The following is a 17890-nucleotide window of genomic DNA, read 5'->3' on the forward strand; positions in this document are numbered from 1 at the left end:
ATCAGATATCTTCCTTCTTTCCTTAGAACCCTGCATACTTAGAAACTTTTCGTTAGGGTGCCATTTTTGGTTTCATCCTTTGTTATCATCAAAATCATGGAATCTGTTGTAGAACAATTTTTGTTCTTACAATCTCCCCCTTTTTGATGATGACAAAACAAACTTAAATAGCAGATGAAACATAACAAATATCAGATCAGATAGAAGAGGGCTCCCCCTGAGATAGGTTAGGGAGTTCAGAAGTTCTTACCAGAGCTTCCAAGCAATGAGGTTTCTCTTATACCTTCTGCAATTTCTTAAGTCCAGTGTTAGATGAATTTATTTTTAAAAAAAATATGTTGCAGAGGCTTAAGGTATTAGGCAATATATTTCATCAGAGCTATATTCGATTTCTCCCCCTTTTTGTCAGAATCAAAAAGACATGAACAAAATAAACAAAAAGATATTATATTAATAGAGCAATAGAGACAACGGCAAGAAAACAAAATAAGCAAACATCAGAGCAAGGAAAAGAAGGCAACAAAAAAGAATCCTAAGTGCCTAAGGGTTGGGAGGCGGAGGCATTCTCTGAAGCAGTTGAGCCAGCATGTTCTGAATATTGTCGTTGACTGTATCCTGTTTATCCATTCTGGCACGGAGTTCCTTCTGGTCTTTCTTAAGTTCTTCAAGTGTCTGGAGAACCATAGGGACAACAGAGGAGGACTCCCCCTGAGTTAGAGCACTTTGTGCTTCAGCAGCGGCTTTCGCTTCAGCTTCAGCAGCAGCTTGTGCTTCAGCTTCAGCGGCATCAGCAGCATCGGCCAGAGCCTTGGCTTCAGCTTCCTTTGCCCTTTGGATTTCTGCTTGTCGAGCTCTTTCTTCTTCTTGTCTTCTTGCTTCTTCTTCAACTTCTCTGGCAAGTTTTTCCTGTAGTCTTGCCTCAGCATCTCTGATGAAGTCATTTCTGACTTGCTCAGAGATGTGCTTCAGCTTGAAAGCTTCAGAAGTCATCCAGCCAATGACTCTGTTCCAGTGTGTCCTTACAGAGTCAGGATCATCACTGATGCCAGAGTTAATGGTCAGAGACTTGACCTTCTGTACTGAAGCCCCTGCGAACAACATTATGGCTTCCTCAAGGGTAGGCATGGAGTGTTCAGGTTCGGGTTCAGATGTTTGGGGTGGAGAGTTTGGAGGGTTTAAGTTTAAAGTTAGAGGTTCAGGTTCAGCGGAAGTGTTTTGGGGGGTGATGTCAGAGGGTTGAGCTTCAGAAGGGTTGTTGGTTGTTTGTTCTGGGGGTGGTGAAGTGACTTCAGGTTCAGGTGGAGGTTGTTGTGGTTGTTGTGAGTTTTGGTTTAGAGAATAAAGGTGAGCTAAAGTGGGAGAAGCGGGGTCAGAAGGTTCTGGGTCAGAGGAGAGGATAAGATAGGGAGGTGATTCTGGGGCTGAAGATGAAAAGGTGGTGTGATTGAGTTCTTCAGCTTCAGAACGTGGTAAAGAGGTATGGGCAAGATTGAATTTTAGTAAAGGTTGTGAGGTTCTGGTTGTAGAAGGTGGGGTTTCAGAGATGGTGTATATAGGTGCTGGGAGAGGATTAGAGGAAGCCAAAGGAGGTTCAGAGGGAATAGAGGGAGCAGACTTACCAGTAGTTACTTGCAGAGGCGCTGGAGATCTTGTTTCAGAAGTTTCTCCTAGCCTTGATTTCTTTGCCTTCGAAGACTTCTTTTCAGAGGGACCTCTTTTGTACTTGACAAAGTCTTCTTCTGAATCTAGACAATCGTCCAGTCTGAAGTCAGTGATGTCAACTCCTTCATCCTTCAGACGCTGCAAGTAGTGAAGGATTGCATCTCTGGGTTCATTCTTGAAGAACCTTGCAAGGCCATGTGGCAGCTTCCTCTGATCTTTCAAGGCGTCCCAGGAGGTGTCTAGCGTGGGTTTGACTTGAATCTTCTTCAGAATTCCCATGCTCTTCAGATTTCTGGAGTTAAGAGGCTTTCCAGTATCTATCGCCAGATCCTCCATAAGTTTGTTCTTCTCCAGATGATCTACCAGCCCATTTTCGATCAGAACATCGGACAGAAGTCTTCCCAGAGGGATGTAGGTTCTGGGTTTCATGTTGTTTCTGGTCTCCCGTACAGAATCTTTGAGATACTTGAAGAGTAGTGCTGGGAGGCAGAGCTTCAAACCCTTGTGAATACAATACATAATACACTTTTGATCTGTATTGATGTAGTCAGAGGAGTTTGATGCTGGGCGGTGATGAATGGTTCCCAGAATGATCTTGAGCCATACTCTGAGGTTCTGATGAAGTTCTTTGTTCTTTGATGGATTGCCTTCAGTGTTAGGTTTGAAGATGGTGGGATTGATTACTTGAGCAATGTACCTTGATCTAGGGTTGATGTCGTAGATCCTTCTTCCTCCAGTTTTCTCCATGTTCAGTAGAGAAGCAATTGATTTTTCAGTAATCACTATCTTGACCCCCAACACGTAGGAGACGATGAAATGATCATCAGCGTCAGCAAATCTCCAGAATTCTTTGATGAGGTATGGGTAAACAGGGCCATAAAGCCGTTGGAAGTAGTTTTCCCAACCTTGTTGACGAAGTTCTTCAGTAAGATCTACTCCATTCCTTTTCATGTTGTTGAAGTCTACCAGTGATTCACATAAAACTTCCAGTCCCTCAAAGGGAGTTGCCAGGTTGATATGAGGTTCACGATCAAGAACATGGGGTTCCTTGTACACTGGAGTAATGGATACACCTGTAACTGTTGGAGTGGAAGTGTTTGTGCTTTGGGCTGTGGTGCTTGATTCCATTTGCTGAGAAAAGTTGAAAACTTGTTGTTGTTGAGCATCCATTGTTGATGAAGATGAGTTGAAGATGAAATGCTTGCAGAAATGCTTCAGAGAATAGTTTGATAGTGAGTGAGAGTGAAAAGTGTGTGAAGTGTGAGAGGAGTGTTTAAATACCCTAAACAAAAACACATGCAAAACGACACACAATTCAGCGTTAGCACGAAAACCAAGTTAGCACGCTTGGGGGAAAAATGATTATGGCTCATTAATGAATGTCTAATCCCAACAGTATGCACACTGCTCGAGGAGATCTCAAACGTCTGGCCTTTGAATTTCTACTGGACAGCTGTCTAGAAGTTCCAAGGTTAGACGCTAAGTGCTCCACGTGGTTTGATGTATCTGATCTTCAGGAATACCAAAGGATTGGTTCCTGGAGATTTCTAACTCAGATATCTTCTTAACTTGGTAGAAGTATCAGAGTCAGAGACAGAAGCTCATTTGTTTATGTCAGAGTCTCATTTTACATCTTCAGAGGCACATTTTATTCAGGGCAATTTTGAATGTTCAGATTTTCTAAGATAAAAAGAAATCTATCTTCAGCTAAAGGCTTAGTAAATATATCTGCCCATTGATGATCTGTATCAATGAACTTCAATGTTACTATCCCTTTCTGAACATAGTCTCTGATAAAATGATGTTTTATTTCAATGTGCTTAGCTCTGGAGTGTAGAATGGGATTCTTACTTAGACAAATGGCAGCAGTGTTATCACAGAAGATAGGAATGTTACTCTCGAAGATTTGCAGATCTTCTAACTGATTCTTCATCCAGAGCATCTGAGTTGTGCAAAGTGATGCTGAGATGTATTCTGCTTCTGCAGTAGATAGAGCGATAGTTGACTGTCTCTTGCTGGCCCAGGATATCAGATTGTTTCCCAGGAGCTGGCAATTTCCAGATGTGCTTTTTCGTTCTAATCTATCTCCTGCATAATCTGCATCACAGTAACCCGAAAGTCTATACTCTGATGTTTTCTCATACATCAGGCCCAGGTTAGGAGTTCCTTTCAGATATTTGAGAATTCTCTTAACTGCTGTTAAGTGAGTTTCTCTAGGATCTGATTGGAATCTGGCACAGAGACAGACACTAAAGAGAATATCAGGTCGAGTAGCAGTTAGATAGAGAAGAGAGCCTATCATACCTCGATAGAGCTTCTGACAAACCTTTTTGCTTACTTCTTCCTTTTCAAGAATGCATGTTGGATGCATGGGAGTTTTTGCAGAGTTGCAGTCAGCCATGTCGAATTTCTTCAGAACATCTTTAATGTATTTGCTTTGATGAACGTACGTGACTTCTAAAGTTTGATTAATTTGAATTCCCAGAAAGAACTTTAGTTCTTGCGTTAAGCTCATTTCAAATTCTGCCTGCATTAACTCAGAGAATTCTTGACAAACAGAGGCGTTAGCTGAACCAAAAATAATATCATCAACGTATATCTGGCATATCATGAGATCATTGTTAAGGTTCTTACAGAAGAGTGTGGAGTCAACTTTTCCTCTGATAAAATTGTGTTCCAGAAGAAAGTTGCTTAAACGTTCATACCAAGCTCTGGGAGCTTGTTTAAGTCCATATAAAGATTTTTTAAGTTTAAAAACATGTTCTGGAAAGTTTGGATTTTCAAAACCTGGAGGTTGGTTGACATACACTTCTTCTGATATATAACCATTAAGGAATGCGCTCTTGACATCCATTTGATATAATTTGATAGAGTGGTTTATAGCAAAAGAGACAAGAAGACGAATAGGTTCTAACCTTGCGACTGGAGCAAAGGTTTCATTGTAGTCAATACCTTCTTGTTGATTGTAACCTTGAGCTACCAGTCGAGCTTTGTTTCTGACGACTTCTCCTTTCTCATTCAGCTTGTTTCTGAATACCCATCTGGTTCCAATCACGTGAGTGCCTCTGGGCTTTGAAACAAGATCCCAGACATCGTTCTTTATGAATTGATCTAATTCTTCTTGCATGGATGAAACCCAGTCGTTATCTTGAAGTGCTTCATCACAGGATGTAGGCTCGATCAGAGACACTAGTCCCAGAGGAGTATCTTCAGAGGTCCTGAAGGTAGATCTGGTTCTGACAGGTTCGTCCTTGTTGCCCAGAATCAAATCTTCAGATACGTTGATACGACTTTTAACTTTCTTTGGGATTTCTGGGGATTTAATTTCCTCAGTGTTCTGAGTGATAGTTGCTTCTGGAGCTTTATCAGATCCTGCAAGGGTGATTTCTAGATCTGCAAAATTTTCAACTAGCTTTGACTTTTCAGGGTCAAGCTTATCATCAAATCTGACATGAATTGATTCTTTCACAATTTTGGTTTCTGTGTTGTATACTCTGTAGCCTTTAGAGCGTTCAGAGTATCCTAACATAATACCTTTCTGTGTTTTGGAATCAAACTTGTTCAGATGTTCTTTAGTGTTTAAAATAAAGCAAGAACATCCAAATGGATGAAAATATGAAATGTTTGGTTTCCTTCCTTTACACAGTTCATAGGGAGTCTTATCCAGAATAGGTCTGATGGAGATTCTATTCTGAATGTAGCACGCTGTATTTACAGCTTCAGCCCAAAAGTGCTTTGCCATATTAGTTTCATTGATCATAGTTCTGGCCATCTCTTGGAGTGTCCTATTCTTCCTCTCTACAACTCCATTTTGTTGTGGAGTTCTAGGGCAGGAGAAATCATGGGATATTCCATTAGAGTCAAATAATTCCTCAAAGGATTTATTTTCAAATTCCCCACCATGATCACTTCTGACTCTGATAATCTTAGAGTCAAATTCTTTTTGCACTTTGGAATAGAAACTAGTGAATACAGAGTGAGACTCACTCTTGTGCTTTAGGAATTTTACCCATGTCCAGCGACTGTAATCATCAACAATGACTAGTCCATACTTCTTTCCATTGACTGATGCTGTTTTCACAGGACCAAATAAGTCAATGTGGAGAAGTTCCAGAGGCTTAGAGGTAGAAACAACATTTTTCTTTTTGAAAGATGTTTTTGAAAATTTTCCTTTCTGACATGCCTCACATAGAGCATCTGAAGAGAACTTCAGTTTAGGTAGGCCTCTGACTAACTCGAGTTTATTTAGCTGAGAAAGTTTCCTCATGCTAATGTGGCCCAAGCGTCTATGCCACACCCATTGCTCTTCGTGAACAGACATCAGACATTTAACATTTTGTTCTTTTAAATAAGAAAGATTGATTTTATAAATGTTGTTTTTTCTCTTGCCTGTGAATAGGACTGAACCATTGTTTTGATTTATGGCTTTACATGTTTTTTGATTAAAGATTACGTCATAACCGTTATCACTTAATTGACTTATGGATAACAAATTATGCATTAATCCTTCTACGTAAAGAACATCAGATATAGATGGAAGAGTACCATTACCAATAGTTCCGGAGCCTCTGATCCTTCCTTTCTGATCTCCTCCGAAGCCTACGAATCCAGCGTCTTTAAGTTCCAGGCTTTGGAACATAGACTTTCTTCCCGTCATGTGTCGCGAGCATCCAGAGTCCAGGTACCATGACTGGTGTCTGAACTTTGCTGCATAGGATATCTGCAACATAAACAATCTTATCTTTTGGTACCCAGAGTTTCTTGGGTCCTTTTTGATTAGTTTTCCCATAGTTTCTTGTAACTTTAGGTTTTCTAGCATTTTCAAATTTTTGTTCTTGTGTGTGCGTATAGTGATATGAAAATGGATATTTAAGTTGGTCACCAGTAGAAGTTTTATCTTCCTTAGGATCATACCCAATTCCCTTTTTATTGTTCTGACTGACTCCATAAATCATGGATGCCATGACACTCCTACCTATCCCATTTTTCAGAAATTCTTGAAAGGCTTCTTCGTATTTATAAATTATTGTATTTGAAGTCTGTGGAGCTTGAGATAACACTTCTTCCAATTCTAAACATTTTCTTTTTGCTCCATCTCTTTCTAATGTTAAAGATCTGATTTTATCTTCACGTGCTAGAATTGTCATCTCAAGTTTGCCACATTCTTCAAATTTTGCTTCAAGACAGCCTTTTATATTTTTGAACTTTTGTTTTAATTTCTTATATGAGCTAAGAGTTTCTGACAAGCATGATTCTAGATCAGATCGAGAAAGTTCAGAAAATACCTCTTCAGATTCTTCATTTGAGTTGCTTCTGGACGTGGTAGCCATAAATGCCACATTGGCCTGTTCATCAGAGTCAGATTCTGATGAACCAGATTCACTATCATCCCAGGTAGCCATTAGTCCTTTCTTTATCCTGAAGGTATTTTTCTTGAAACTTTCTTTTCTGGGATTGTCTTTCTTTAGCTTGGGGCATTCATTCCTGTAGTGACCTGTTTCTTTACATTCATAACAAGTAATATCTTTGTTAGTTTTACCTTTTGAGGTTGATTCTGATCGATCCCCTTTGGGTCTTGGTCTTCTGAAGTTGTTGTTCCTCTTCTTCCAGAGTTGTTTAACTCTTCTGGTCAGGAGGGACAATTCTTCTTCATCATCAGAATCTTCTGGTTCAGAGTCATCAGCATCTTCAGTTTCTTCCTGGAAGGCTTTGGTTCTGTCAGATTTGCGTCTTTCAGATCTGGACTTTAGAGCTACAGACTTGTTCTTTTTCTGAGGCTCATCTTCCTCTAGTTCTATCTCATGGCTTCTGAGGGAACTAACAAGCTCTTCAAGACTTATATTGTTCAGATCCTTTGACAGCTTCAGGGCAGTGACCATGGGTCTCCACTTCTTTGGCAAACTTCTGACTATCTTTTTGACGTGGTCTGCAGTTGTGTATCCTTTGTCTAGGACCTTGAGACCTGAAATAAGAGTTTGGAATCTAGAGAACATTACCTCTATGGCTTCGTCATCTTCCATTTTGAAAGCTTCATATTTCTGGATAAGCGCCAGAGCCTTTGTCTCTTTGACTTGGGAGTTTCCTTCATTAGTCATCTTCAGAGAATCAAGTATGTCTTTGGCTGTTTCTCTGTTGGTGATCTTTTCATACTCGTTGTAAGATATAGCATTGAGAAGTATGGTTCTGGCTTTGTGGTGATTTTTGAAGACACGCTTCTGATCTTCTGACATCTTACTTCTGGGAACTTCAACTCCATTTTCTGAGACTGGAGGTGTGTATCCATCTGTGACAATGTCCCAGAGGTCAGCATCATAACCCAGAAAGAAACTTTCAATTCTATCTTTCCAGTAGTCGAATTTCTCTCCATCAAAAACAGGAGGCTTAGCATTGTAACTGTCTCTTTCATTTGTGTGGGCCATAGTTTTTCTCGTTCTGGATCTCTCTACACTGTTAAGTGTTTGATTAGAAAATCAATAACAGAGCCGAAGCTCTGATACCAATTGAAGGTGAGAAAAACAAGAAAGGGGGGTTTGAATTGTTTGGAAAATAAGCGCTTTTCAAAATAAAGACCACACAAGGAATTTATACTGGTTCGCTTATAACACAAAGCTACTCCAGTCCACCCGGCCAAGGTGATTTCTCCTTCAACAAGGACTTAATCCACTAATCTTGAAAGATTGTTTACAACCAACGTCTAAGAGAAGGATCTCTTAGTCCTCTCAAGTATACAGACTGCGCAGAGTCACTTGAGGAAATAAAGCAATAGATAGAAGACAATGTAATCTAGAGTGCTTCTAAGATAAGCAAATATTACAATAGTAAGAACACAAGTGTTTCACTTTCTAAGCAAAAAGCTTTGTGAAAATATTGAGAGAGAGAGAGAAGAGAGAGAGAGAGAGAATGTTTCAGTGTATGCTTGCGCGCCTCTCAATGTTGATTGCTGTCCTTTATATAGGAGTGAAAGGACCGTTGAAATTGATGGCAGATAATTTGTCTTGAATAGGAATTAATGCCATAACTTCTGTTGTTTCTTGCCAAAACAACTTTGTCTCCCTGAATAACTTCTTTCCAAATATAGTTCCTTTCCATTTAAATTTGAAGTTAACGTTACTCTTTCTGTATTAGGAAATTCATTATCAAAGTCTGCGTGACTCTGGGAATCTTGGAATCTTCCTGTGTTGATTCGGAGCTTCTGATGTTTATCTAAAGGAGTTCTGATGAAGTCTTCAGATAACACTGAGAGCTTCCGGAATGGTATACCGTTGTTCAGAGTCAGAGCTTCTAGAGTGCAAGTCTTCTTCAGATGCTTCTGACGTTCTGTTGTTTTGCTCAGAGTTAGAACTTCCTGAGCATGTTTCTACTTCAGATGCTTCTGATCTTCTGATAATTTGTATCTGATATGATTCTGTATCTGGTGACGTCATCAGATATCTTCCTTCTTTCCTTAGAACCCTCAATACTTAGAAACTTTTCGTTAGGGTGCCATTTTTGGTTTCATCCTTTGTTATCATCAAAATCATGGAATCTGTTGTAGAACAATTTTTGTTCTTATAGATACTTCTTTGAGGAGCAACCAATCTAGAAGGTTTGACACTCAACCAACCAAAAATTTATTAAAATAGAAGAAATTTTAAAACATAAATAATAACATTACTTCAAAATTTAAAATTGTTCATGGGGGACAAAACACCCCAAAAGTACATAACCAAAATCAAAATACACAAATCTGAAAATACAATAGAAATAAAACATAATATGAAAAATAAAATAAACTTAGCCCTCCAAGGACTCATAACCCTCATCACTACCGACTTCAAAACCGGTAGCCTCATCATCATCAGCAGCAGCACCAGAAGAAGCACCAGCACCAGCTGCACCAGCACCCGCCCCCTTTCCAAACACAGGCATGTCCACAGGCCAGCTAGCGTGTTGCAGAAACTGCTCACGTGACATCATAGAATGCTCACCGGAGGGGTCGCGCATCTGCAACTGTAACAGCTGCATAAAATCGTATATATCGAGCATGGCGCGCTGAGTTGCCGCCATCCAATCCCAGTTGTAGTTGCAGACAGCCTGCTGGAAAGGATCGGATCCTAGAGTAAAAGTACCAGGACCATCAGAAGCCCCGGTAACCTCAACAGCTGAACTACCTCTTACATTCTTCGGTTTGCAGTACTTGGCCACGTATCGGTCATCAATGGCCGGCGGGATCCTTACTTGACCCTTAGAGGGTAGCCTCACCCTCGCTTGCTGGCACAAAGCCATGATTAGACAAGGGAAAGCCAGGGGACAATTCACTCGTGCCCCCGACTTTAGCCCGCTTTCAATCACGGACTTCAACTCCAAAGCAATAATCCTCGCCACATCAATCTGGATATTCGTGAGGATGCTGTGTACCAAGTGTGCCACTGGGATTGGCACGGTAGAAGTATGAGACTTGGGTTTGATGTTTGTAAGAACCAACAAAGGATCAGTTGAGCCAAGGGAATCATGTCCTCCCTATGGTATCTCATCGGAACCCCAGATGGGTTCAGCTCAACTGATTTCCCTTCCAAAAACAGGGCAGCAGAAATCGAATCGGTATCCCGGTGAAGCCTTAAATCTTGGTGGTAGGTGTCTCTCTCATTGGCTCCCAGATGGAGCGGTTCACCCAGGACACGGTTAATTGCATCCCGATCGAACGCAACAGGACGGTCAGACACTCTAGACGTCCATGTGAATGGCTCGTCGTCGTTCGGCAGTGCGTTCGCGTAGAACTCACGCACTATTGCGATGTCGTAATGCTCCAGGGGGGATATTAACCGGTCCCACTTTTTGCTGTTAATCAACCCGGCGAATGTACGGTTCGTGCCTTCAGGGTTGATTATAAATCTCTTTTCCGGCAAAATCTTTCGCTTTTCCAAAGCAACATATCTTTCTGCTTGCTTTGGCCCGACAAATTTGTCGGTGTCGAATTGTATTGGTATGGGACGGGAAGTGTTCCCTCCCTTTCTCTTTTTCGTAGCTCCGGACCTGGATTCCATCTGCACAGACATAGAGAGGAAATAACACAACACAAAACAGATTAGAAAGCAACACAGAATTCCAACTACTGTCATGGTCGCTGCTGCTTCTCCTAGCGAGAACCTAGCGAAGCTTCGCTACAGGTTCGCCTAGCGAAGTGGCAGCGGATGCTCGGCACTGATTCGCCTAGCAAGTTGCTAGCGAATCTTACGGGTTTTTGGGTTCTGCAATGTTTACACTGAAATTTTGGCAAAACCCAAGGTCTCATGGTATCTATTTCAGAACAAAATGATTTATCAAGAAAGGCATCGTTCTAAGGTACATGCAAATCTACACCCACATGCAAAACCTAATGTACCCATATCCCCAAATTCACCCTAAATGACATATACATCAGAAATTTACAAAGTTAAAACATAAAGAAATGGAATTAGGGCTAATCTTAGTGAAAGAGATTGATTGAATTTGAAGTGCACAGTGAGGTTTGCAATGCAATGTAACCGTTTAGGGTTTGAGTGAAATGAAAAGTGAGAGAGTGTTTGTGAGTGCTACAGTTCAGAGAGTTATAAAAAGAAAAATTGCACTTGGGCCCAAAAGAGTGGCCTGCTGAGAATTAAATGAGTGCTGCCACGCAGCGCTCGCTGCTGCTTCGCCTAGCGAGCAGCTAGCGAATCCGCTCGCTACTGCGTCGCCTAGCGAGCATCTAGCGAGCATGACAGCATTTGCTTTTTCAAAAATAGCATTCACGGTGCATTCAGCAAGGTTTAACAATTGGAATCCCAATACGACACCACAGAAAAACTATAAATACTTATAATGTTGGGGTGCCTCCCAACAAGCGCTTGTTTAACGTCGGATAAGCTCGATGGTGCGATGCTCACAGAGGAACATCCAAAGAAATAGCACAGCTCTCGCGATCCACATGACCGCCGAGATAAACCTTCAAACGTTGGCCATTAACGGTCCAACTCTCCTTCTTTTCCATGTCCTCAATGACAATAGCTCCGTACTCCTTAACTTCTTTGACCCAAAATGGCCCGGACCATTTTGATTTCAATTTTCCGGGGAATAACTTCAACCTGGAATTGAACAATAGGACCAACTGTCCGGGCACAAATTCTTTCTTTCGAAGCTTTTTGTCATGATATTTTTTACCTTTTCTTTGTACAACCAACTTGAGTGATATGCGGCATTGCGCATCTCTTCCAACTCGAGCAGTTGCACCTTCCTTTTCTCACCGGCCAAATCCTTTTCAAAAATTAAAAATTTCAGAGCCCACAAGGCTTTGTGCTCCAATTCGACCGGCAAATGGCAAGTTTTACCAAACACCAATTGAAAAGGAGTGAGCCCAATTGGAGCTTTAAAGGCGGTACGGTATGCCCATAACGCTTCATCCAATTTTTGTGACCACTCTTTTTTCGAATTTGACACAGTTTTTTCGAGAATTCTCTTAATCTCACGATTAGAGACCTCGACTTGCCCATTAGCCTGTGGGTGATACGGAGTTGCCACTCTGTATGATACACCGTAATGTTTTAAAATGCTTTCCAACGGTGCATTACAAAAGTGTGACCCTCCGTCACTTATCAACACTCGGGGGGTTCCGAAACGGGAAAATATGTTTTTCTTCAAAAAATTTATTACCGTTTTCGCATCCGCCCGAGGTGAGGCAATCGCCTCAACCCACTTAGAAACGTAATCAACTGCGACAAGCATATACTCGTTACCATAAGAGGGTGGGAATGGTCCTACAAAATCGATGCCCCAACAATCAAATACTTCGACCTCTTGGATGTTTTGGAGAGGCATCTCATCTCTCTTACCAATCCCACCGCTTCTCTGGAAACTATCATAACTTTGCGCATGGGTATGTGCGTCTTTGAAAATAGTGGGCCAATAAAATCCTGACTGAAGGATTTTAGTGGCCGTTCTCACCCCATTATAGTGTTCGCCGTAAGGCGAGTTGTGACAATGCCAAAGGATGCTTTACGCTTCATTGCCAGTAACACATCTCCTTAAAAGGTTATCACTACCCAACTTAAACAAATATGGGTCATCCCATACGTAATACTTGGCATCCGAAAGAAACTTCCTTTTTTGGTTCGAAGTTAGGTCGGGAGGCACAAAACCACTAGCCTTGTGGTTAGCAAAGTCTGCAAACCACAACCTAACTTGAATTTTGAAAAGTTTTTCATCAGGAAACTCTTCCCGGATTTCCTTCTCTAAAGCGGTAACCTCCACATTAACTAAGCGAGATAAATGATTCGCCACCAAATTTTCCGATCCTTTCTTGTCTTTGATTTCAACATCAAATTCTTGCAACAAGAGGATCCAACGGATGAGCCTTTGCTTCGAATCCGGTTTGGTGAGCAAATATTTAATCGTTGAGTGGTCGGTATACACTACGACTTTAGACCCTATAAGATAAGACCTAAACTTTTCAAGCGCATACACTATCGCAAGTAATTCTTTTTCAGTGGTGGCATAGTTAATTTGAGCCTCATTAAGAACTTTACTTGCGTAATGTATCGCATGAAAATTTTTCTCTTTTCTTTGGCCTAATACAGCTCTGATTGCATAGTCGCTCGCATCACACATTAGCTCAAAATTTAAATTCCAATTTGGAGCGACTATAATTGGAGCGGTAACCAATTTTTCTTTCAAAGTCTCAAAAGCTTGCAAACATTCATCGGTTAAGAGAAATACCTGGTCCTTAGCTAGCAAATTACTCAAAGGCTTAGCTACCTTTGAGAAGTCTTTGATAAAGCGCCGATAGAACCCGGCGTGCCCCAAAAAGCTTCGGATTCCCTTCACATTCACCGGAGGAGGTAACTTTTCAATCACTTCAACCTTAGCACGATCAACTTCAAGCCCTCTTGAAGAGACTTTATGGCCAAACACTATCCCCTCGGTCACCATGAAGTGGCATTTCTCCCAATTGAGCACAAGATTGGTCTTCACACATCTTTCAAGCACCGTTTTCAAGTTTGCCAAGCATAAACTAAAGGAACCACCAAATACCGAGAAGTCATCCATGAAGACTTCCATTGTTTTCTCAATAAGGTCGGCAAAAATGGCTTGCACACATCTTTGGAAAGTCGCCGGTGCATTGCATAACCCAAAGGGCATTTTTCGGTATGCGAAAACTCCAAACGGACATGTGAAAGCCGTCTTTTCATGATCGGCCGGGTCAACCGCAATTTGGTTATACCCGGAATAGCCATCCAAGAAACAATAGTATTGTTGCCCCAAGAGTATTTCGAGCATTTGCTCCATGAACGGGAGTGGAAAATGATCTTTTCGAGTTGCGGTATTCAACCGCCTATAATCAATACACATTCGCCACCCCGTTGCAACTTTAGTAGGGATCAACTCATCCTTGTCATTTCGGATCACGGTAATTCCACCTTTCTTCGGAACCACATGCACAGGACTAACCTATGGACTATCCGAAATCGGGTAAATCATTCCCGCATCCAACAACTTGACAACTTCCTTTCTAACAACCTCCTTCATAGTAGGATTTAAGCAGCGTTGTGGTTGAGCTACCGGCTTAAAATCCTCTTCCATTAAGATCTTGTGCATGCAATAGGAAGGACTAATTCCTTTGAGATCAGAAAGAGTCCAACCCATGGCTTCTTGATTTTTTTTCAGCACATTGATCAAACGGGCTTCTTCATCATTTGACAAAAGGTTGCTTATGATGACCGACTTTGCCTCGGTCTCATCTAGGAATACATACTTCAAAGTAGAAGGTAACATTTTCAATTCAATAGGCGCTTTTTCGTCATTAACCTCCTTCTTCAAGTCTTCCTCCTCAACTTCCCACGGTTGTAGTTCGTTTAAACCATCAAGTTCCCTTAACCATTCATCAAGAGCTTTCTCTTCTTCAACTGTGAAAACTTCAAATGAGTCATCAAGAGCTAACTCCATAGGAGATATCTCATGAATATGCTTAGAAACCTCCAAAATTGCCTCTTCGATCACATCGATGCGAAAGCTATCACTTCTATCTTTTGAATGCTCCATTGCTTCGAATAGATCGAAAGTAACTTCTTCATTTTGGACTCTCACCTTCATTAAACCGTCGTCAACGTCTATCATCATGCGTGCGGTTTTCATGAACGGTCGGCCCAGAATGAGCGGAGCATCATCATCCTCTTCCATATCAATAACAATAAAATCGACCGGGAAAAAGAATTTGTCGACTTTAACCAAAACATCTTGGGCTACGCCGTGAGGATGGGTAGTCGACTTATCGGCCAATTGCAAAGTCATTCGGATGGACTTAATTTCAATGTTGCCAAGCCTCTTTACAATAGACAATGGTATAAGATTAATGCTTGACCCCAAATTAATTAGTCCTTTTCCGACATAGATATCACCAATTTTAACCGGCAAAGTAACTCGTCCCGGATCAACCTCTTTTTTCGGAAGCGTCCTTTGAATGATTGCACTATAGCTCGCATCTAGGACAATGGTCTCCGGTTCCGTATACCTCCGCTTTTCTGTAAGTATGTCTTTCATGAATTTGGCATACTTGGGCATTTGCTCCAATGCTTCGGCAAACGGAATGTTGATTTGCAGTTGTTTGAAAATATCCATGAACCAGGCGTAATGCCGTTCATTCTCCCTTTTAGATGGAGCATGTGGATAAGGAAGGTTTTGGATTGGAGTAGCGCTTACTACCTCCTTTCCTTTAGCAACTCTAGAACTTCTCGCTCTTTTCTTTTTCACTTCCTCCCCCATTACTTCATCACTCTTCTTTTTCTCAATTTCCACACTTTCTTTCTTTTCAACTTCACCATTCTTTTTGTTCTTTTCACTTTCTTCCTCACTCCACTCCCCCACTTCACCATCAATATTATCCTCCAATATTTCCTCCTCATTTTTCTTCTTTTCCTCTCTTTGTTCACTCTCATCTCTTTTTTTATTCTCACTAATCAACTCCCTCCCACTTCTCGTCGTGATCGCTTTACAATGCTCCTTAGAATTTGTTTGCGTGTTCGCCGAAAAAGAAGGACCGGGTTGTTGTTCCGCTAGTTGCTTAGCAAGTTGTCCAACTTGAGTCTCGAGATTTTTGATTGCCGCATCGTTGCTCTTTTGATTAGCCATTGACATTTGCATAAATTGTGTCAATGTCTCTTCTAACTTTGAAGTTACGACCGGCGGTTGTTGAGGTTGATAAGGATTTTGGGGAGGGTTTTGACGGCTAGAAGAAACACCCCCATAACCTTGGTTATGGTAATAGTTACTCCTAGGTTGGAACCCTTGATTCCCTTGGAAGTGTTGTTGTTGATTTTGAGGATGTGGTTGATAAGGTTGTTGTTGTTGTTGTCTCGGTTGGTAGTCTCGTTGGTTCGCCATGTAGTTTACTTCTTCGAACCCGGGAGGTGGATAAAATCTGGTGTCATGCTCACCTTTGCAAAGCTCATAACAAGCTATTTGTTTAGCTTTTGAAGGTTCTCTTAACTCTTTTATTTGTTGCGTTAAGAGTTCCACTTGTTGTGAAATGAGTTTGTTTTGGGCAAGAATGGCATCGTTCGTCCCAAGTTCAAGCACTCCCGGCTTCTTCAAAGAGTTGCCTCTACTTTGACTTTGGAGATCATTTAGAGCCATTCGATTTATGATATCTGTAGCTTCTTCGGCGTTTTTAGACAATAAAGAACCACCCGAGGTAGCATCCAACAAAGTCTTGCAGTTTGGTTGAAGTCCATTTTTGAAAATATGGATTTGAGTCAATTCATCAAAACCATGCCCTTTACATTTCCGAAGCATGGATTTAAATCTTTCCCATGCCTCATTTAATGATTCGTTGGTTCCTTGTGAAAACACTGAGATGGCCGTCTTGGATTCCATGAACCAGTTGTGGGAGAAAAATCTTTCGATGAACTTCTCTTCCAACACGTTCCAATCTGTCATGACGGCAGGTGTGTGATCTAAGTACCAATCTTTTGCTTTGCCGAGCAAAGCGTGGGGAAATAATCTTTTGAACAACGGTAGCTCTTAAGCTTGATCAACTCCGGCCGCCAATGCTATCTCGTAAAATTTGGTGAGAAAAGCAAAGGGATCTTCATGGTCCATTCCGGTGAATGGACTTCCATATAGTAAATTAAGAGTTCCCGTTTTCATCTCGGCTTGCCTTCCCGTGTGGTTGGCAAACTGAGCAGTATTCCTTGGACTGTTTACACATGGAGTGGAAATGGGCGGTGGTGGTGGTTCCATGATAGGTATGAACGGTGGTGGATGTGTGGTAGAAGAACTTTCTCCTTGTTCTTGTCGTTGTCTAGCTTGTTGCCTCCTTCGTCTCGTTCTGCTATTCAGCCTCCTTGCGGTTCTTTCGATCTCGGGATCAAAAAGAAGTTCGTCCACAAGAGTCTTCCCTCGCATAAAACGAAAGCTGCACACTAAACCAAATAAATTACAAGCACAAGTCAAAAATTCGAAAGCTAAAAATTAAGCAACTATTGCGATGCTCACAATATCAATTCACAATCCCCGGCAACGGCGCCATTTTGTTGGTTGTGTTTTTAAGTGTCGGGTATTTGTTATCATCTCCATAGGGATTGTGAGATATCGCCGCCGTTCGACAATTGTTTCAATTCTTAACTCGTAGTAACAAGGGGGTTTTGGTTTTAGTCACGGTATCTTGCATAAAAGTGTGAGAAAATACGGTAAAAGATTTGGTTTTAATATTTGAGAAATATTGCCAAAGTTAGGGTTCGACGATCACTTTGCATGTATATGTTCGATCAACAAAACTTATAAACTCCTTTAGATGATAAACTATTTCACAAAGTCCTCCCAATGTGTTTATCTCTAACACACATTGTGAGTTTTCCCATTTTGATCCATTGTTTATCTCTAACACAATCTATCAAAATGACAACTTTTTGGTTCAACCTTATGGTGAACAAAATCATTCATTACTATCTCTAGCTAACAAACAAGATTGGATGAAAACCTAGGTAAAGAGTTGGTAAACATCTATCGATCATAAACCAACACAAAGAGTTTTCAATAAAACAAAGTTTTCACCATATATTCATCATTAAAGAGTTTACAAATGAAGATCATCTCATATACACACAAAGCTTATGACCATCTACATCTAACCTTGACAAAATGAAGAACTTAGCTACTCATTTTCATGGTAGCTTGGTCAACAAGTTTCGGAAGAAGGTTGATCAACATCCGAGTCGAATAATCGAGATTGGATGGGAAT

The sequence above is a fragment of the Lathyrus oleraceus genome, chromosome 6 (assembly GCF_024323335.1).
Source record: "Lathyrus oleraceus cultivar Zhongwan6 chromosome 6, CAAS_Psat_ZW6_1.0, whole genome shotgun sequence".
NCBI classification, from domain to species: Eukaryota; Viridiplantae; Streptophyta; class Magnoliopsida; order Fabales; family Fabaceae; genus Lathyrus; species Lathyrus oleraceus.